The sequence below is a fragment of the Sus scrofa genome, chromosome 9 (assembly GCF_054392235.1).
Source record: "Sus scrofa isolate SSC_HxYL_T2T_F1_AM1 chromosome 9, Sscrofa_HxYL_maternal_Yorkshire_Landrace_v2.0, whole genome shotgun sequence".
Lineage (NCBI taxonomy): Eukaryota > Metazoa > Chordata > Mammalia > Artiodactyla > Suidae > Sus > Sus scrofa.
In genome coordinates, this window is record NC_139391.1 from 41,898,992 (window position 1) to 41,921,437 (window position 22,446).

At 49.6% G+C, this 22,446-nt stretch overlaps 1 protein-coding gene and 1 long non-coding RNA gene across 8 annotated transcripts in view; both read left to right on the top strand.

The window, feature by feature from the left end:
• Positions 1 to 22,446, top strand: part of ZBTB16 (zinc finger and BTB domain containing 16) — a 199,788-nt gene that overhangs the window by 142,579 nt on the left and 34,763 nt on the right. The gene's annotated exons all lie outside the window — the stretch shown is intronic.
• Positions 1 to 22,446, top strand: part of LOC146399863 (uncharacterized) — a 39,531-nt gene that overhangs the window by 13,465 nt on the left and 3,620 nt on the right. The window contains exon 1 of the long non-coding RNA XR_014815337.1: positions 1 to 22,262. This exon is cut by the window's left edge and continues 13,465 nt beyond it. This is a non-coding gene — a long non-coding RNA (uncharacterized LOC146399863). The remainder of the gene's footprint in view (positions 22,263 to 22,446) is intronic.

Genomic DNA, 22,446 nt, shown 5'->3' on the forward strand with positions numbered 1-22,446 from the left:
TCTGTTAATTGTGGTCCCTGCATGGAAAGATATCCTCGATGTTTCATGTCATGAAAGGTGGTTAGAGGAAAAGCTTCTATAGCGTGATCTCATTTAATATAAAATACAGAAGCCACCCTGTAAAAGTCTATGAGGCTCTATACCTATTAACAGTGATTGTCCCAGAGACTGGGATTACAGAGGAAAGCGGGTTTTACTTTCTGCTTTATTTATTTCCGAATGATAATAATTAGTATTTATTTCTCTTTGTTACATGATAATCATCTGATTGATTGGCATGTATTATTTATATAATTTTAAAAATTAAGGTCACATTATAAATAATGAAAAGACCACCTTTGAGCCTCATTCCTTCCACAGAGGAGGATTTCTTTTTCGTTCTTTTTTTTTTTTTTTTTTTTTTGGTCTTTTTAGGGCCATACCCACAGCAAATGGAGGTTCCCAGGCTTGGGATCAAATCGGAGCTGCAACTGCCGGCCTACACCACAGCCACAGCAACATGGGATCCGAGCCGCTTCTGTGACCTACACCACAGCTCATGGCAACACTGGATCCTTAACCCACTGAGTGAGGCCCGGAATCGAACCTGCATCCTCATGGATACTAGTCAGATTCATTTCTGCTGAGCCAGGACGGGAACTCCTGAGGGAGGATTTCTAGCAATGAAAGGCTACAGATGCAAGTCAGGGGCTTTGGAGAAAGAGAGAGGACATTACTACCTCAGCTACACTGCTGAGTGCCTCAGCTTCCTGCTATTAAGACAGATACATGCCAGAGGGAGAGCTCAGTACCCTGGGAGGGGCTGGTGCCAGTGCTCACGGGTCACAGCCGCTGTCCCCATTCGCAAGGGCCTGGCAGAGGAGCTGGTTAATGGGAGAGATTTTCCTTTTACACCTAAATGAGGACTGAGATCCCACCCGGGAGGCTGACCCAGGCCAGGGGGCGGTAGGAATGAGCCCCCCTTTCACAGAGGGGAGTTCTGGGAGCAGCTGGATGTCAGCATTGGTGGGGCACTGAGTTTGCCATCCAGAACTGCTCCTGAGGAATTCTGTGGTGTCTGCCTTCTGGTCCCACAAGAGGGACAGGTGTGATCAGTTCTGACCGTCTGGCTTTGGACTCCATGTCCCTCTCACCCCCAAATATCTGCATTATTTACAGTCTAATCATGGACTCCCTGCCTCTCCAGGGTCTGCTCTGTGACTTGGGCATGCAAACTCACCATGGCCTCTCACAGCTTGTGGACACCCGGTGACACAGGGAAGAGGGGAAGATGTACAACTCAAACAACAAGGGTTGCGGAGTTCCCATCGTGGCTTGATCCCTGGCCTCACTCAGTGGGTTAAGAATCTGGCGTTGCCGTGAGCTGTGGTGTGGGTCGCAGATGAGGCTTGGATCTGGCATTGCTGTGGCTGTGGTGTAGACCAGTGGCTACAGCTCTGATTGGACCCCTAGCCTGGAAAGCTCCATATGCTGCTGGTTCTACCCTAAAAAGCAAAATAAAAACCAAAAACCAATGGTTAACTGTTTCCCTGATTAGACTGTAAATAATGCAGATATTTGGGGGTGAGAGGGACAAACAATGTAAATATTTTATAGACTGTAGGCTAAATAATGTATATATTTAGAAAAGCAGCCTAAATATTTCATATACTGCAGCATGGATTCCCACTTACAGGATGGATGGGGCTGGTGGGGCCTGTGGGGTAAGGATGGTGGCACTGTGGCCCCCGGGGTGGAGGGGCTGACGCGTGGCAGTAAGACTATGTTTGTGGGACTCGGGCACAGCAAGGACCAACCACTGTCAGTTACTTGCAACGCAAGTAGTTGAAAGTCTCAAATCCAGATTGTTCAAACCATCTTTTAAATAGCCTGTACTCTTTTTTTTTTTTTTTTTTTTTGGATGTGTAAAAGAGACAGATGACAACCTCATGACAAGAATTTATGTTCAAAAAGCAGCCTGAAATTCAGGAGAATTGAAAACATACATCCACAGAAAAACTTGTACATCCATGTTCATAGCAGCGCTTTTTTTGAGGGGGATGGGTCTTTGCATCTTTTCTAGGGCTGCACCTGCATCATATGGAGGTTCCGAAGCTAGGGGTCTAATTGGAGCTGTATTTGCCAGCCTACGCCATAGCACAGCAACGCCAGATCTGAGCCAAACCTGTGACCTACACCACCACTCACGGCAATGCTGGATCCTTAACCCACTGAGCGAGGCCAGGGATCGAACCCACAACCTCATGGTTCCTAGTTGGATTCGTTAACTACTGTGCCACGATGGGAACTCCATAGCAGCATTATTTTTAACAGCTCAAAAATAGAAACTGGGATCCAAATGCCCATCAACTGTAGGCAAAATGTGGTATGTTCACATGATGGATTATTATTCAGCCATAAAAAGAGATAAACTTACATACTTCAGCATACATGGATGTTGAAGCCAACATGAAAGAAGCCAGACACAAAAGGCTACCTATTGTATGATTCCATGTATGTGAAATGTTCAGGATAGGCACATCCATAGCAACAGAGCAGATGAGTATTTGCCAGAAGCTGAGGCGAGGGGAAAATGGGGAGTCTCCACTAATGGTTATGGAGTTTCTTTGGGGGTGTGATCTAACATACTGGAGTTAGTATTGGTGATGGTTGTACAGCTTTTTCAGGGCATTCAAAACCATTGAATCGTGTTATTTTACAAATGTGTTTTGGAGTTCCTATTGTGGCTCGGTAGGTTAAGAACCCAATTAGTGTCTGTGAGGATGCGAGTTTGATCCCTGGTCTCACTCAGTGGGTTAAGGATCTGGCTTAAGTCACAGATACAGCTCAGATCTCCTGCAGCTCCAATTCAACCCTTAGCCTGGGAACTTCCATATGCCACAGGTGCGGACCTAAAAAAAAAAAAAAAAAAAAAAAAAAGTGTATTTGATGGTTTGTGGATTGTAGCTCAACAAAAATGAAAAGCAGCTTCCAGTTCTGTTGCTGGTGTTTATAGACTCAGCCCAAATCCCCTCTGTCTGCTGCATCCCAGGGTTTTCTAGGTTAGCAGTTTGCAGAATAGTGAGCGTTCAGACAGTGCTGGAGGCTATGGTGCTTTTGGAGTCACTGCATTTCAGAGAAGGCGACAAGGAGTAGGTTGGCTCAGGGATGCCTCCTCCCTTACTTCCCACCTATTCCTCCATTTGCAGAACCAGGAAGGAAGAAAGAATCAGGACAGGCCCCTCACCAGGAGAGGGATGGGAATCTGCAGAGTCAGGAGGAGTCTGGGAATTAGCTGCCCTATCTTATAGATGTCCAGAAGGACAGCCACCCTTTCTCGGGCCCGGGAGGAGTCACTGACCAAAGGCAGGACCCAGACCACATAGACCTAGGCCGCCCATTTTAAGAAATGAGTTGCAGTAGCAATATGTGCTCCATGTGGGGAAATTGGAAAATCCATGTAAACAAAAGAAATGTGTTTCCTGTAATTCCACCAGCCTTTTCTGTTTTCTTTTAAACAAAATTGGGGTGATCCTATGCAATGCATGCTGCTTTGTAATCTGTTGCTTGCATGGCAGCACTCCTGTCTCTTGATGACCATTGTTAACACTGCCCTGGTTTTCCCCACTACCCCATTCATTGTTTTCTGTAAGTCCTGATGTACCTTACTTTGTGCACTGGGACACCCCTTTGCCCTCCATGCTTTGGGGGTTAAGGGGGACCTTCTGGGGACTTCAGGCAAGAGAAGTGACCAACAGATGCAGCACATTCTCACCTCTTGCCTATCGCTCCTTCTGTCAACAAGATGAACAGGGCTGGCCGGGCACTTCCGCAGCACCTGTTTCCTTGGCCACGCCAGGGGAGCTTGAGATGCTCGGAACATATCCGGTCCTCGCATTCCATCTTCTTTAAAGCTGCGTTTGCCTTTGGTTTTCTCCAGCCTTGCAAATGACCACTCGCCCCGGGCCGGATCGGGGCAGGTCATTTACCTTCTTTACCAGCTTAATGAATGGCACTGTCCCGGGGCTGGGCAGAGCAAGGAAAATGCAGGCATTGATTCACCTGCCAAGTTGAAGCCCAGAGTTAAGTAGCAAGGCAAGCATCTCCTATGTTACCCGTCCCAGACCCACCTAGTGAAGATATCCTACCTAAGAAGAGCCCTCCAAGAAAAAAAGGCTTTTCTTTTGGCGTTTCCTTCTCTGAAAGTACCTAGTGGAGGGATTGCAGGTTTGGGTCAGACGATGTGCTCCCTGCCCCCACCCCCCCACCCCCAGGAGAAGATCCATTACAGATTGGAAATGACTTTGTCTCTAAGTGCTCATTGTCAGATGGGATGCACATTCCCCTCAACCAAACAAATATAAAATGCTTCCAGCCTCTGCCTTGAATTTTCTATTACTGTTTCACAGGACTCCAGAGAGTTTTCAGATAGCAATTTGATTAAGCTTATGGGGAAGATCCCATCAGATAACATTCTTTTTCTGCAGGTAGAGATAATGTGTTCAAGTATTAAGTATGTTTTAAAGGTAATTATCTTTTCCATATTCATTTTAGTTACAGGAATTGAAAAGGGGGAGACGTTGCCTCTGAAAGCTGCCCCTTGGGCCCTGGAGTCACTCCGATGTCTCTCCTCTGGGAAACACAGTGGAGGTTTTTGACAAATGAAGGAGCACTGGTGTGTCTGTTTTGCAGTGACTTGGGATCCCCTGTCCCCTGGTCCAGGAGGCGGGGTCTTGGCCACTGTCCTCACCGGGCTCCCTCGCTTGGACTCTCTGTCCGGGGCTGCTTTCTGGGCTCCTCATCCTAAGCTCCTGGGTCATGGAAGGGGGCCTGGCTGCTGCTCAGAAAGAGGACTTGCCTCATCCAATGGTGAGTCGCAGGGCCATATCCTCACCTTCCAAAATAGCACCTGGAATCACCATTTTCGTATATTATGCTCAGTTTGGGGGTGTATTCAGATTAGAAGAGCCTACTTTGAGGTCTAGAATTCTAACATGTGTGGACTCCTAGACTGCCCAACTGGAGCAAGAGGCATTAAGGATGGTGATCCTGAGCCTCAGAGAGGTCCAGTCACGGACCCAGGATCACACAGCAAGTTAGGGAGACATACTGTTGACTAGAACCCAGGAATCTTGCTCGTGGACCATTCCTCCGGTCCCCTCAACGCTGCCATCTCCAGAAAATGGTCCTCTTCCCTTTTCCTGGAAATCTCCAGGGCAGGAGATTCTGCCCATGAGCCCTCCTTGGTGGTCTGTTAGTCAGGGGCTGCCCTGAGAGCTGCCAGGGCCCCTGGGCTCTGCGAAGCCCAGAGCAAGCACAGCACAGATGCTGTGGACGTTCTCAGACCTCACTCACCTACCAGCTGTACGTTTGTAAGCACGCTATCAATTTTTGCAAAATAGAAAAATCAGACCTAAATCCTACCTTCAAAAAGCCAGCTATTGCTTGGGGTGGGAGTGGGGCTGGCGGTGCAACACTCGCATATCTAAAAAGGTGATTGAGGATACAAGGCACTTGAATATGGCACATACTGTGGGGACCCAGAGGTGGTGATTGGAGTGTCCCACATCCCTGTGTTTGCCTGAAATCCTTTCTGCTGCCGCCAGAAACTCAGCAGTTCCTGTGCACAGGATCCTTCACATTAGGTATCTGCCTGCTGGCCCAGGAGCATGTGACAAGATGGGCTGCAGCTTGCAGGTCTGAGGGCAGTCGACTCTGGGAAAGGACCCCAGGAGACAGGCTTATCATTTAAGGCCCGGGATGGTGGCATGCAGAGCCCCATGGTCTCCAGACCGCTGCCCCAGTTCTGTCAGCTAGAGGTGGTCGTGGAGGATGGATGTGAAGCGGGTGGACCAACCTGGGTTTAGTGCTTGGCCTCGTGCTTGGTATCCCAGGTGAGGGTGGCCCTGACACCTACAATGCACACCAAGTGCTTCTTCTTTAGAAGAGCCTTGTTATCTTACACAGCTACACATTAAAATGACTTGGGGGAGCTTTTTAAAAAAAAAAAAAAAAAAAAAAAAAAACAGCAAGCAAGGACTCCCCCCTCCCCCCGCCGCAAAACCAGCTGACTCAGAATGTCTAGCGTGGGGCCCAAGTGTGGATGTTTTCTCAAGCTCCCCAGCACCTATGTGTAAAACGAGGGTTGAGAACTTCTGGGGGAGATAAGATCAGACTCTGCTCTGTGGCCCAGGAAGTGCCTCTAGTCAGAGTCTCGGGCCATCTCATGCCACCACCTACAATGTGTTCATCCTGAGTCACTGAGAATTTTCCATTCTCTCCTTGCTGGTTTTCTTCTCCGTGTATCTTCCCCTGACTCCCGCATGTTCGTGTGTCTTGTCTGCCCAGACTGTGCCTTCTTAGCTCAGTTGTTTTCTATTATGTAAATGTCGAAGCTGTAACCTCTGATATGATGGTTTTGGGGGTGGGCCCTTGGGCAGGTTTAAATGAGGTCATGAGGATGGAGTCCCCATGACGGGATGAGTGTCCTTAGAAGAAGAGGAAGAGATTAGAGCTTGCTGTCTCTCTCCGCTGTGTGAGGATACAGCTAGAAGGTGGCTGTCTACAAGCCAGGAAGAGAGCCCTCACCAGGGATCCCACCATGCCAGCACCCTGAGCTCAGACTTCCAGCCTCCAGAACTATGAGAAATAAATGTCTGTTGGTTAAGCTGCCCACTCGTGGCATTTTGTTAGGAGCAGATTAAGACAGGGTCCTTCTTGGTTACACTCTTCCTCCAAACCAGCAATGGAAAGTGTTTCCTCTTTTTTGTCTCCTGCCCCGTGGACACACGCTACTTGCAGCACTTGGCCGTCTTGCTCCTCCGTGTGTTAGTTGGTGTTGGGGTTGCGGGGAGCGGTTGTCTGAACCATTCTTGGGTCCCTGGACCCTTTGCTGTTGGCCACTCAATAAATATTTGTTACGTGGTTAACCAAAAGCAGTAAGAAGCAGGAAAGGGGAATCTGTTCTTGTCTGAAGTCAGATTTTTGCTCGTCATTTACCAGCCATATGGCCTTGGAGAAGTCACTCAACTTGCACAAGTCTCAGACTTCTTACCTGAAAAATGAGAACTCCATTCTTGCCCCATGTACCCCAAAGCTGGATGTGAGGAGGACCAGAAGAATCTTAGAAAGCAGTAGTGTCCTTGTAAGGTGAAAAGCACAATCCAGAGTTAAGGTATTGTTACAATTGTGACATCTCTCGAGACATTTGGGGGCTTTGACCCCTGCTCTTCATATACCCAGTCTGTGCCCTTCTGCACCCCCTCACCTCATCACAGCCCCTTCCTCCCTTGGCTTCCTCTGTTGCATCTGCCATGCTGTCCTCTGAATATGAATTCTGTATGAAAACAAGTCAAATGCTATTATATATTTTAAATTACAGAGAAAAGAATGAGGGAAGCAGGCTGGTCCATCCAATAATTACATATTCAGTGTAACACGAGGGGCAGACATTAGAGGGAGAGCTGTCCTAGGATTTTTGACTGAATATGATCCGAATAGGTCAGGGAGACAGGTCCCACATGAAAGCATTCCAGATCTATAATTTCCAGTGTGGAGAAAGTTCTAGAAGGAGCTTGAACAGTGTCATTTCTTCCTCATTCATCGCACGGGATTTGAGCACCAACCAGGAGATAGCCAAGGATAGCCAGCCTCGCCTACCCGGCTGCCACCCCCAGGAGCTCACAGACAAGGGGAGAGCTGTGACAGGCGTGCTCAGGAGCAGGAAGGGTGCCCCTGAGGAGGGCGATGGCTTGGAGGCAGCAGGGGACCCTCAGACTGAGCTTCCATCCCATCCTGCTTGAGGGTGAATTTATTCTGCAGGGCTGGTGACGGAGCTGCTCCCCACGTCTTGTGGGATAAGCCTGCGTGTTTGCGTGTGGAGGCTGCTCCTAATCCCTCCTTTCTTGGTCTCCTGTGTATGAGGCTGGGTCTGGCGTTTGTGGAGGGAGGAAGGATAGAAAAGGGCAGGCGGGAGACCCCGGTGCCTGGACGCGGAGCCTCCGCATTCCGGGACCCCCCGGAGGCCCCTCTCCCTGGACCCCTCAGCTGGAGAAGGCCATTGTGCTCCGTCCTGGCCTCTGACCCCGAGGCTCTGGGAAGCAGCAGGTTGCTGACACTTGGACAATCATTTCTTGCAGGACCACTGCCTCCCTCGGGAGCGCCCCTCTCTGCCTTGGGGTGGTGACTGCTCCCCCATCCAGGAAGGGGGGTGGTGAAAGAGGGACATTAGCTCCAGTCGGAGGGGGGTGTCTCCATGGCAGGACCCCCCCCCCCACACACACACACAGCTCCTCCAGTCATGTTCACATACTTTGCTCTCTCACCTGCTGGTTCAGAAGCACCCCCTTCCCAGGGGAAGCTCTGGGAAAATGAACCCAAGAAACGCGTTTCCGGCCCAAATTCCTGCTGGCCTTCTGGCTGTGGGTCTCCCGCTGGCGGGGCAACCCTGGGTTTCTTCCTGGAGGATGACTGCCTCCTTCAGTCTCAGCAACAAAGGCTATTTTTAGCCCCAGAATTGCTGCTTATTAGAAGCAAGATGCTGGGCAAGTTCACTTGCCCTTTGAGAAAGTGAGTTTCTATACTGGTAGAAAGGGGTCCCCCAAACCTGCTTATCTAACGGGCCTGCTGTGAAGCTCAGTGAAATAATTCGTGAGAAGCACTCTGCAGCCCGTACGAGCAAACACACGGTGGCTTATTATGGCTTCTCAGAACCACAGTTTTCCAGTCATTTACATGTGTGTATGATTCTTCCAGTTTCTGTGTGTGTGTTTGGGAGGGGGGTGCTTCCCGAGCATTTCCCCCCACTTCTTTCTAGGGCATCTCAGGAAGCATTATTCAGAAGGGGGTGGGGCTGGACAGAGGACTCTTGCATTTTCTAAAGTGCCACTTTGCATTCCTTTCACCTCGGTCTTAATAATAAATAACTCTGACCGTGCGGCCAGGACCTGGGATGCTCTGCCCAGATGAATGCAAGAATGTGTCTCCAGCAGCCAGGGGTCCCATTCAGGGGGCTTGGTCAGTACCATTTCTCCAGCCATGAGAAAAGCCCTCTTGCTAAGCTATAGAAAAAAAAAAAATCTCCCTTGTGCTTTAATTCTGGAAGAAGCGGATTAGTGTGGCCATATTTAACCTTTGACCCTGACACAAAAGCATTATCAAAATTAGTTACCAAGAGGCTCTGTCTTCCTTTCCCTGCCCCCACGTCCCCCTTTGCTGAGGCCGGTTTAGGACCTTGGTAAAACTCTTCTGAGCAGGCGCAAAGGTTCAGAAGACCGTTGTTGCCTTAGAGACATCCGGGCCCGGCGCTGGATCTCTGCGCTCTCGGGGTCCAAGGTGGGCTAAAGGGCAGGGCTGAGACTCTTGCACTAGAGTGGGGGTTAGAATTTATGGTCTGGAGTTAAAGACTCGCTTTTTCTCCTCTAGAACCAACCTAGTTTTTGGCTCTCTTGGAAACTGGACACTCTTCTGATGATGTATTGATTTTTAGGCCTACATTCACAGAACTTTTTTTTTTTTTTTTTTTTGCTTTTTAGGGCTGTACCCTCGGCATACGGAGGTTCCCAGGTTAGGGGTCCCATCAGAGCTACAGCTGCCGGCCTATGCCACAGCCACAGCCACATCAGGTCTGAGCCGCATCTGTGACCTACACCACAGTCCATGGCAATGCTAGATCCTTAACCCACTGAGCAAGGCCAGGGATCGAACCTGCAACCTCATGGTTCCTAGCTGGATTTGTTTCTGCTGCACCACTGCAGGAACTCCTCATCAGAACTTTTTGAATGTTTCCTTCCCTCTGGCTCCTGTATGATCTGAAAGTACCGGTTGATCTAAAGCATGGAATTTCAGCATTTTCCCCTTCTAGGCAGACATCCGTGGACTTGGAGGATAGAGTGGAGGGGGTATCTGGACCTGAGCATTTCTCTGGGTTTAAATCCCTCCCTGTCATTTAGTCCCCTGGCTGTTTGGACAGTTTATTTGAACTGAGCCCCAGTTTCCTCATCTGCAAAATGGGTGCAGTCGTGATAGTGCCCACCTCCCAGAGTTATTTTTGAAGATAGACACTAAGATTCGGGTGAACTGGTAGATTCTCCTAGAATGGCATGTGGCCCTTAAGAGCATCAGTGCACTCACCAAGTGCTTAGCGACGGTCATTCCTGTTGTCATCCGTGTCCTCACTGCTTCTTCACTACCGCCAGGTCCTGCCTGGCTCCCGCAGCCCTGCCCACACCCCTCCCTACCATCCCCAGCACCTTGGGCGTTTCTGGCTGACCTGCCCTCTTTCTGCCTCCTCTAGCTTAGCTTTCTTTGGAGTTATTTTCGGAATCCCCTCCCTCTTGGATGGGAGGCGGGTGGCTGAGGCCTGGCTTCATTTCATAGCAGAAGTCCAGCTTGGGAGGGAAAGCACTTTATAAGCTCGCGATGAAAGCTGTAAAACGAGATGGTCAGGGATCTGGCCGGGCCTGGTTCAGGATTACGGCGGCCCCTGGAATGCCGAGGGGGCCCCTCTTAAGAAGCCAGTGTCTATTTACAGTGTATCTCTCATAAACCCCAGCGCTGGGGCGAGGGCAGGGGACTTGCCCTCCTGGCATGTGATTGATTATCTGGTATTTATGCCATTGAGGACTTGTCAGCGGTTCAGGGTCAAAGGGTCATCTCACGTGTCTTGCCGCCAATCCGCCTTCTTTTGTACAGTGTGGACCGGGTGAGCCGTGCACAAAAACAGCTTTTTCTTTGCCTTGGGAAAAGGGGGAGGGGGAGTGTCAATGAAATTTTTTTTCAACCTTTTCTGAATGGTGTCCTTTTAATTCTAAAGAACTTTTAATTAAAAGTAGCAGGAAAATTCATCTTGAGAAAGTTTAACTTACCTTAACAGATACTTTTGTGTCCCGAGAAGCTAGGAGTGACTTTGAAAAAAAAAAAAAAGAAGAAAGTAAGTAAGGGTTTTGGTTGGGTCTCTCGCCTTCCCCAGACCGCTTCCAGGATGCCTGGGGTTCCCTAGCACGCCCTGCCCAAGTGTGGCCCCAGCTTGGGAAAGCAAGAGGAAGAGAGGTGTAACGGCCCTAAATACCTGGGAACGGACTTCACTCCCTCTGGTCCAACGTCCTCCTGTTTTAAACGAAGAAACGGAGCCCAGGGTCACATAACTAGCTGGTCGTAGAATCGGGTTCTGTCCTCCTAATCCTCCTTCTGTTGCTCCTTTTAACACGTGGAGCTGTTTCTCGAAGTTTTGGAAGCCGAGTGAAGAGAACTTAATGTACTCTTGTTGCATTTATTTATTTATTTTATTCATTCATTTATTTATTTTTAGCGTTGCACCCGCAGCATATGAAAGTTCCAGGCTAGGGATCAAATCAGAGCTACAGCCGCCAGCCTACACCACAGCCACAGCAACACGGGAGCTGAGCCTCATCTTTGACCCACGCCACAGCTCGCAGCAACACTGGATCCTTAACCCACTGAGCGAGGCCAGGGATTGAACCCACGTCCTCACGGACATTCTGTCGGGTTCTTAACCTGCTGAGTCACAAGGGGAGTTCCCCTGCTGTTGCTTTTAAATCCTGGCTATGGGCAAAGGGGTCAGGGGACACTCCTAGGTCCCTTGGGCTGGAGGGACCCCCTGCTTTAGAACAGGCAGGGTGTGCCCACGTGGCACAGAGGAAATCACTCTGTGCCCCCGTCCTCCCAGAAATCTCCAGAGAGAGGGGCTCCGTGCTCTGCTTGGTAGAAAACGGCAGCACCTCTCCCTCAAAACCTGGTCCCTCTAATCTCAGCTGTCTTTCTGAGCAAGGGACTTGGTTTCCTCCTGCAGGAGCTCCGGAGTGGCCTGAGTGCACGCAGTCTCTCTGCCCATCTCGGGTGAGAGGATCATCCAGAGCTGGGTGTGGACACCTCATCCTGTGTGTGGCACTGCCCTCTAAAATCTTACCCAGGTGACTTCCCTGGTGATGCCCCAGGAGAGGGAAGGGAGACGTTGCTAGGACACTCACGCGAGCTTCTCAGCTCATAGAACAATGGAGGAAACCCAAGCAGAGAAATTCTTTGCCTAGAGTCAGTTATTTGTGGGAGTCATGTGAAACTCATGTTCATGTTTCCTGATTTTGTCCTTCCTGCGTCCCACTTTAAAAAATGCAATAGGGATTTCCCCGGTGGCTCAGTGGGTTAAAGATTTGGCAGTTGTCACTGCTGCACTGCAGGTTCAACCCCTGGCCCAGGAACTTCCACATGCCAAAAATTAAAAAAAAAAATTACCATTAAAAAAAAAATGCAATAGGGGGAGTTCTCGTTGTGGTTCAGCAGAAATGAATCCAACTAGTATCCATGAGGACTCAGGTTCGATCCCTGGCCCCACTCAGTGGGTTAAGGATCTGGTGTTGCTGTGGCTGTGGTGCAGGTCAGCGGCTATAGCTCCAGTTCGACTTCTAGCCTGGAAACTTCCATATGCCGTAGGTGCAGCCCTAAAAAGACGAAAAGTAAAAAATAAAATAAAAAGTGCAAGAGGGAGTTCCCACTGTGGTGTCATGGGTTAATGATCCAAGTTGTCTCTGGCGTGTTGAAGGTTCCATCCCCAGCCTGGTGCAGTGGGTTAAGGAGCTAGTGTTGCTGCAGCTGTAGCACAGGTGGCAGCTGGGGCTCAGATTCAGTCTCTGGCCCGGGAACTTCCATGTGCTGCAGGTTTGGCCAGGAAAATGGAAAAAAGAAAAAAGAATAAAAAATTCAACATAGGAGTTTCCTTGTGGCACAGCAGGTCAAGGCTCTAGCATCGTTACTGCAGCGGCTCCAGTTACTGCTGTAGTGAGGGTTTGATCGCTAGTCCTGGAGCTTCAGCATGCTGTGGGTGCAGCCAGGAAAAAAAAAAATCCCTACTGAGAATTGTCTTCTCGGGAACTGCTTCAGACCTCTGAATTCTGTTCTAGTCCCTTCATTCCTCTGTAAGTTACATTGGTGAATGCCAGTTTGGGCTGATGGGGCTCTACCGTGAGGAGGATACTACAGTGTGTGAGGTCTGGTTCTTGCTCATGAGGAGAAATGAGCACTTAGCGAATCATTACAGAATTTCCAGGGTGCCATGCACTGTGCTAATGCTTAACCTCGATCATTTTGCATGGTCCTTATATCAGCTTTTCAAGGTGAACATTCTTGTTTCCAGATGAGGAAGACATGAAAAGCTTTCCTTGGGGTATGTACCTGGTAACCAGTATAACTCAAACTTACTGAACACCTGCTCCAGGCTAGGTAGTACTAAGCCTTTTAAAATACACGGTCTCGGAGTTCCTGTTGTGGTGCCACAGAAACGAATCCAACTAGTACCCCTGAGGATTTGGGTTCAATTCCTGGCTTTGCTCAGTGGGTTGGGGATCTGGCATTGCCGTGAGCTGTGGTGTAGGTCGAAGATCCAGCTCGGATCCAGCGTTGTTGTGGCTGTGGCAGAGGCTGGCAGCTGTAGCTCTGATTTGACTCCTAGCCTTGGAACTTCCACATGCTGCAGGTGTGGCCCTAAAAAGCAAACAAATAAAATAAAATGAATTAAAATAAAATAAATGATCTCCTTGGATCTACATTAAACCCTGTGAAGTAGGCATTGTTATCATCCTGGTTTTACAGAGTCTGAAACGGGCACAGAGGAGTTAGGTCATGTGCCTGAGGTCACACAGCCGTAGGAAGTGGCCAAGTCAGATTTGAGCCGCAGCGACTGACTGCGTTACCACCCTGCCTCTTTAGGTCTCAGAGCTGGGCTGGAACCTAGAGATTCCTGATGCTAATGCTTGTGATACTGTTTTTTTCCCACTATCCAAACATAAATTTACTGGGAGATCCTATAGATATATATAGACGCATATAAATCAACCAGGGACCAGCAAAAGGTCACTGTGTAATCAGATGCCAGCCTGGGTGGTGCATGGAGAGGAATTTAGAGGAGGAATGTGTTAACAAGGACATCCCCGCGTCGTCTGTGGATTCCTACGGGCATTGGGCCTTTCCATCTCCCATCCCCAGACCAATGCAGGGCCGGTACACCTTACCTCTTGGATAAATGCCGGTTCCATTACTAGGAATGATGTAGTGGGGAAGGTGGGCTTAAAATAAATTTGTTTTAGGAACTGATGTGACTAATAACCATCTCCCTGTCATTGCATGCTGCCCACATGCCAGGTACTCTGCTAGGTGTTTCAGTCATGCTGCACTTTAACCCTTGCAACACCCCAAGGCTGTTTTTATCTCCAGAGTACCTGGGGCAGAACAAAGGCTCTGTACCTTGTCTGAGAATTCAGAGTCTTCCCTTCTCCCTGTGCTGTCAAAATCCATTTCCTTTCCCAAGGCCGAGAAAAAGTCACGAGCAAGGGGGGAAATGAGCAGAAGTGAGTGAGGAAAGCTGCGGAGAGATTGCTCAGCTGACACAGGGGACCTGGGACGCCAGGGGGACGCGCGTGTCCTTTTTCTCTCTGCTCATGGTTGGGAGTTGCCGCTTTGATATAAGGATATCTGGATCTGTGAACTTCACTGTGTCCAGTTAATTGAATTTATAATTCAGCACCCAAATGCTGAAAAGAATTATCTTTTATGTTCCTTAATGAGTGCTATAAAAACAAGTGGCGAATCTAATTTTATGAATGATCCTTTATGACTTACCTGATAAGTAGTAGTTGTTCAACACAGAGGACGCATAACTCAGTCTGGGCCTCAGCTGGCAGCCTACAGTAAAAGCATGTTTTCAAGTGGCCGTCTTGCTCCTCCTGAGTGGCCTGGAAGTCAGTGGTCCCACTGCCTCCTCTAGTAGAGCACGAGGCCCAGGCTCCTCATTCGGGGGGATTGTGGAGAAGGGTCACCTGACTGGCCAGCCAAGAACTCTCACCTCTTAGAACTGGCTCCTACCAGGAAGGGGGAGGGAAGAACATGGCAGCTGATCCCCGTTTCTGCTGGAGGAAATGGGGTCCACCTGGATGTTGCCAGCTGTGCTGGGGAAGAGAATAGAAACACAGTGAAAATATACAGGGGATGTCAAAGAATTTCTTTTACCTTTGCCCTACAACCAAGACAATGAACTTCAAAAAAACAAACAAACAAAAAATGGAGGAGCTTCCGTCATGGCTCAGTGGTTAGCAAATCCGACTAGGAACCATGAGGTTGTGAGTTCGATCCCTGGCCTTGCTCAGTGGGTTAAGGATCTGGCGTTGCTGTGAGCTGTGGTGTAGGTTGCAGACGTGGCTTGGATCCCACGTTGCTCTGATTCGATCCCTAGCCTGGGAACCTCCATATGCCATGGGAGCGGCCCAAGAAGTGGCAAAAAGACAAAAAAAAAAAAAAAAAAAAAAAGGAGAAGAACCTTAGGTTAGACTCTGCTGATAACTTTTGAGTTGAAAAGATGTTCCCAAGAGAGACTGAGGTATCTCCATCTCTAGAATTGCTTCTCTGGAGTTCCTGTTGTGGCTCAGCGGATTAAGAACCTGACATAGTCTCCGTAAGGATGCGGGTTCAATCCCTGGCCTCCCTCAGTGGGTGAAGGATCCGGCGTTGCTGTGAGCTGTGGTGTAGGTCATAGACATGGCTCAGATCCATCATTGCTGTGGCTGTGGCGTAGGCCGGCAGCTGCAGCTCCAATTCAACCCTTGGCCTGGGAACTTTCATATGCCACAGGTGTGGCCCTTAAAAGAAAAAAAAGAAGATTTAGAGCTGCTTCTTGGAGTTCCCTTGTGGTGCAGCATGTTAAGGATCCAGCGTTGTGGCTTCAGTGGCTAGGGTTGCTGCTGTGGTACCGGTTCGATCCCTGGCCCCGGGAACTTCCGCATGCTGTGGGTGCAGCCAAAAAAAAGGAGTTGCTTCTTTTGAGACCGTGTGGGTACATGGGCCCTTAGTTTTTCATAGTTCTTTGTTTGTGTTTTAGGAGTTGAATTTGAATGATTTTGTGATTACACCCTTTAAAAGTAGTAGACATTGGCCATAGAATTCAAGCATCATCTATGAATATAGTTAAAGAAAAAGTGGCTACTCCCATCTGGGAAGTCAGAGGCAGGGGGCTGGACTCGGTGGCCAGTACCCTGCCTGGGGCACTAACCCAGAACAGGAAGGGCTTTGGGCAGGAAACCCTTTGAACAGAGCAGGCAGGGTGAAGGCATGGGAGCCTCATGGAGGAAGGCCGAGATCAGGCGGTGGTTTCCAGTGGTTATCAGCTGTCCTGGTTTATCTTGGGTAAGAACAGGCCCTGCAGCCCTGAATGAACCTTTGTGTGGAGCTGCTGAGCTGGGAAAAGGACAGCCCTCCCTCTCTCGCCACGCCCCGCCGTCCTGTACACACAGCACCTGTAGAGGCTGCAGCCGCGCTCTGCTGGGTGGGCAGGGAGAGGCACAGGAACGTCCTTGATCTGGGCGCTGATTCCCTCCTAGCAGGGCTGAGGCTTTGCGTGGGCAGGAATTTCTGCAGCCCTGATGTGAGTCTTGCCTTAGCAAGAGCTGGCCGGTAGGTCTTCCTTCCTCTGGTCCTCACCTTCCCTCCCTTGTCCCATCCTCAGTAGGCCGATAAACCGACGTCAGAGTCCACAGGGGCTCTGACTTGGTGGCTGACTTTGGTGAGAAGGAGCCTGAGTGACAAGGACAGGGAGAACCATTGCTCCGGCCCTCCAGTTGGAGACTGATGAACTTTGGCTGGGGAATGTCCACCCAGCTGGTCTAGAAAAACCTGCTTGGGCCCTGGAGAAACCTGACGAAACTAGGTGCCATCAGCCTAACAATGTGTACGCTGAAGGCGGCGAGTAGCACACAGGCGCTCTGGCTTAGGAAGGGCCGGGGTGGAAGGATGTGCCTGCGTGTGACCCCTGCGCACCGTTGCCCCTTCCCCGCACCAAAGCCAGAGTCTCACTGAGCTGCGTGTGACTCAGTGACGCCCCGCTCCTCCTATTCTCATAAGTGAAAGAGCCGGCTACTCATTCATTCAGCGTTCATTGCGTGCCTACTGTGTGCTAAACGCTGGGGACCCAAAGATGAGTAATTCCTGGTGTGTTCATTCAGGAAACTCAGAGTGGAGAAGATAGACACGTAAGCAGGTAATTAGAGTGTACAACACTGTGTGCGGTGATGGAGATGTTTGTACACAGGGAAGTGGGGGCGCCCAGAGGAAGGGTGCATGGTGGATCCCCAGGGCGTAAAGAAAGCTTCCTGGAGAAGAAGAAGACACCATAAGGTTTAAAGAAGAGGAAACTAGCCAAGAGGGAGGGAGAGCTGGACGGAAGAAACAGAGCCACGCGTGTTTGGACATGGTGGTGATGTGGCTTCAGCATCACGTCTGAGACAGATGTGGAGGGGAGGCGGGGGGCTTCGGCAGGCCCAGACCATGGAGTCTTGCTAGACCGTCTTAAGGAGCCCAGATTTTATCTGTAGGTGATGGAGAGACCTGGGAAGCCTTTAAAAGAAAGTTACGAGATCAACTCGATTTCCGACAGGCCGCTCGGGTAGTTGTGTGGGTCAGCTCTGGGGGAGGTGACGATCCGCTTACAGGAACCCTGCTGGGGACGCTGGTGGCTTGGACGATGCAGTCTCTCTGAGAGGAAGAGGTACTTAGGTCCTGAAGCATTAGCCAGACTGGGATGGGGAAGCAGAGGACAAGAGGCCTCCACGATGACACCTGGGTGACACAGTGGGTGACAGGGCTGACAACTCAGACAGAGATCCGGGGTCGGGGGTCGAGCTCAGGAGCAGAAGATGGGGGTTTCAGGTTTGGACGCGTTGAGTGTAAGGTGCCTGTGGACCATGCTGAGGGCACTTGCATTTATGGATTTTGCACTGAGAACAGAGGTCCGGACTGGATGTCTGATTATTGGCTTTTGAGGGTCACCAGTTAGGAGAGGAGAATTCCCTGGAACAGATGGGGGGTGGGGGGGAAGCATTGTGAGCTGAACACTATGGGGGCAAAAGGCCTTTTCAGCTGAGATGGGCCCCAGCCCCTGTCAGCCTCAGGCTTGGCAGAAACAAGCAGCGGCCTTGGGTGCAGAGGGACCTCCGGGCGTGGCCTGGTGCAGGATTCCCACAGACAAGTGGTGAGTATGTGCTCCGGTGGCCCAGCCCCTGGCATTCTTGAACCCCAGGGACCTCCTTTGACCAGTGCCCTGGCCCGGGATGGGAGAGGAGAGGCAGGCTGAGGGAATAAGCTCAGAACTGCTGGGGCCTCTCCTGCTCCTGGAGATGCCTCTGAGCAGTTCTGGAAAAGTCTGCAGACAAGGCCCTGCCCTGCTGCACAGCCCTTACCCTTTAGGCAGTTCCTGCTGCCCCAGGCCCCATCTCTTGGCACGTGTGTCCCTTTTCTAAGATTTAGGATGCTTGGTTGTGTCTCGTTTTCTGGATGGAATAGAAGCACTCTGCTTACTTCCAGAGGAAGCTGAGAACAGAGCCCTGTCGGGGTTTGACCTTCCCTGAAACCCTGTCCTCCACTTCCCTCTCCCACACAATCCCAGAATGAACACTTCTCTGGGGTTGTGTGTCCCTCTGTCCCTCTGTGCCCTCCTCCGGTGGCTTGGCATTTGGGGACCAGCTGCCAGAGTGATTGACATAAAGCCAATCTATAAATAAAGTCTTTTTCTTTTCTCCTAAAGACTTTGTGGTTGAGTTTGCCTTCAAGGTCAAGATCAGACCTTTCTAAATAAACACATATCAAAGGATCATTAGCAAAGCAGCACTGTTAAATTGAGATATTAACTTCTGTCAACTGCTTGTTTCTTTTTTGTTCTGTAACTCATGACTGCAGTAGGTTTTTATTATTTTGTCCTTAGGCAGTAGCATCTGGCTTCTGTAGAGACTGTAAAAATTAAAAAGCAACACAAATCATTGCGAGAGAAAAGCAGTAAATCCAATGATAAGAATTTAAAATTAAAATGTTTCAGCGCTTTTATATTCTGCAAAACATGAAATGAATGGGTTTGCTGCCTGTTGCCATAAACCTAACCCAGCTCATCGTCCACTGGAGTTTTTTTTCCTGTCTCCTTCACTCATCGTCATCAATTCTGCCTTGACATGAGGCAAGACATAAAGTGGAAGCTGTGTGTATGTGCGTGTGTGTGTGTGTGTGTGCGCGCGCACGCGCAGTGGAGTTGGGGCAGAGTGACAGATGCTCTGAGACCCACGTCATTTGGATGCTGGAGACGAGAACAGGGGGTGTGCATGGTGGGAACCGGGGTGGGGAGGGCGGGTTGAAAATCTGCACGTCCCCATGGATCAGAATTCTCTTAATTCGCTCTTACCTAGTTAAGCACTAAAAACCAAACAGCAGAACCACCACGCCAGAACCCACAGGTCACACACATAAACAGCATCTTATAGCATCCAAGTGAAATTCTGAAAAGGAATTTCTTGAGCAGGTGCATGATGCTGGATTAGGGGTGTGAACAGGTGCTGGTTCCTTCCCCTTCCAGAGAAACCTAGGCCCTCCCTTGGGGAAAGTGCAGGTGGATGGTACCGGGTGGGATTTCTAGGTCTTCATTCCAAGCAGAAGATTCAGGGTTTCTGTGTTGGGGTCATTCATTGTCTCTCTCTCTCTTTTTTTTTAGCAAATATTTATTTTTAATTTATTTCAAATTTTTTTTTTATTAAAGAGTAGTTGATTTACAAGGTTGTGCCAATTTCTGCTGCACGACAAAGTGACCCAGTCATACATTTATACACATTCTTTTTCTCATATTCTCTTCCATATGTTCTATCCCAAGAGATTGGATAAAGTTCCCTGCGATGTATGTAGGACCTCATTGCGTATCCATTCCAAATGTAACAGTTTGCATGTACTAACCCCAAACTCCCAGTCCATCCCGCTCCCTCTCCATCCCCACTTAGCAACCACAAGTCTGTTCTCTATGTCTGTGAGTATTTCTGTTTTGTAGATAGGTTGGTTTGTGTCATATCTTAGATTCCACATTAAGTGATATCATATGGTATTTTTCTTTCTCTTCACTTAGTAGGAGAATCTCTAGGGGGTCCTTCATTCTAGTGGCAAAATCAAGTTGTGACACAGACCTGGCTGTTGCTAGACTGTAAGGGGGATCCACATCAAACACTTTCTTTCCTGGAGGAACTGTAGCATAAAGAAAAATTAGTTACCATGCTCCCTGCGTTAAACAGCTGGAGGACAGTTTAAGGCTGATGTGGATAAGGATGCAATAGTGTGATCCAGTCAGATGCCGAAGTGCTGGGAGCGTGTGGGTTATCAGAAGGGAGTGGGGCTGGTATAGGGAGAGCTTTCAGGACATGAGTTGCCTTGAGCTAATTGCCAAGTCCATCTGGCCTGGGGCCTGGGAGCCCTGGGAAGCCTGGGGTGAGCATTGTTGGGCGAGTTTATCCCCATGTCCAGAAAGGGCCTTGGGGCCAAGAGAGGTGGGGGGGTGGCTTTTCATACAGCCTGTCCCAGTTTGACTGCTGGACCCACAGGCACGGGGGCAGAGCTCTTTGTCCCGGACAAACTTCTCTTCTCCAGCCTCGGGAGAGGTGAGAAAAGAGAGCCAGTCCTCGGCCTCCGTCAAAGGGAATGAAGGAAAGTGTGAAGATTAGGGACGGAGGGGTCGAGTTAAGAGGGTATGACTAATACGGCCGGTCATTCAGAGGGGAGAGCGCTTTGTTCTCTGTGCCCAGATGGTCCTTGCAATAAAGCAGCTCAGGCAGCAGCAGACCCTTCCAGTACAAGGAAGTGGGAGCAACTGCTTGCCTGCTCTTCTACGGTGACAGAACCCCGGTCCCGGCCCCCAGTAGCAGACATTCCTATCTGACCGGGGTGTCAGAATGGGTGTGTGTGTGTGTGTGTGTGTGTGTGTGTATCATCTCATAGCCTCTGAAAGGAGAGCGTGTGTCCATGTTGCAAGCGGCAGGTGTAAGAAACTTCACGTGGGGCCTGATGCCTTCTCGACTTTGCCTTCCAGCCTTGAGGGTTTTCCAGGTAGTCATGCTAGTTTATCTCCTTCTGTGGACAGGATGCTCTCTGCGGGCAGGGGTTGTCTCTGTCTGATTCCTCAGTGTCTTTCCAAGGCCCACAGAGCACAGCAGCTGGTTCCTATGAGGTGCCTAATAACTAGAAACCCGAGGAGGGCTCCAGCAGCATTCTTCTTTTTCTCTGTTGCCTCGTGGTAGCCATCCATTAATTAATTAAACTAATAATGAATTAGTACATAAGTCAAAAGTCAATCAGTCTGTAATAAGGACCAGCGGTGTAGCACAGGGAATGCGACTCAATATTGTATAATAACCCCATGGATGGATATAGCTATGTGTCTAACTCAATCTCTTTGCTGTACCCCGAAGCTAACACAACCTTGTAAGTCAACCACCCTCCAATAAAATTTTTTTAAAAAGTCCACCTGTCCATCAGTCATCCTGAAATTTGTCACATGGTTCCCATCTGGGGACAGATACGAGGGCTGAAGGAGATGGGGCAGGATGCCCACCAGAACTGTCACATAAAAGGTTTGGGGTTTTGCAGGATCTTCTCTCAAAAACATCTCCGGTAGACGTCGTCCCATTTCACACGTTGACAATATGCGGGCACACATGGGACACAGGATATAGGTATGTGTCACCATGTTCGGTGGCAGCCTTCCTAGCCTGGAGGCCCACATGTAGCAGAAGGATCACCCCGCTCCTTTTCTTGCCCTGGAATCTCCATCCAAAGGCAGCACTGTTTCCTTTGCCTTTGCAGAATCCGTTCAGGCTCCTTAGGCGTGAGGGGAGGGAACCGCCACGCAGCAAAATCACTGAGTAAATAAGAATAATCAAACAGATACTCCCTGGAGAGTTTTCTTCCTATGAAGATGTTAATTAATATGAACACTCTGTTCTCGCGTTCAGAGGCAGCCTCCCTGTGTAGACTTACACGACGCCCATCCGGCCCTGGGTAAATTGTCTGCCTGGGGTCTTCGTCTTTCAGAGAGTGTACTTCTTTGGAGGAACCAAGCCAGATCCTGCCTGTTCAGAGATGAAAGAAGTTGCTTTGTCTACAGTTAAGCACGCAATAAACAAGGACAGTGAAAATTGAAAAAGATGCCTTGGTCCTGGATGCAGTTGAGTTAGAGGAGGCTGCAGGGGCTCCTCCTGTGTCCACTCCTCTCAGCCTCCTCTCTGGCCATCCTGATTGTCTGCCACCCTCACTTCCAGGATGACTGATGGACAGATTGACTTTTTAAAAAATTTTGTGTCTTTTCTAGGGCTGCTTCTGCAGCATACGGAGGTTCCCAGACTAGGGGTCTAATCGGAGCTGTAGCTGCCGGCCTACACCACAGCCACAGCAACGCCAGATCCGAGCCACGTCTGCAACCTACACCTCAGGTCACAGCAACACCAGATCCTTAACCCACTGAGTGAGGCCAGGAATCGAACCCACAACCTCATGGTTCCTAGTCGGATTCGTTAACCACTGAGCCGTAACGGGAACTCCTTGACTGACTTTTTAAAAAATTTTATTGGAGTGTAGTTGACTTACAAGGTCGTGTTAAAAGACTCAGAGCTCACC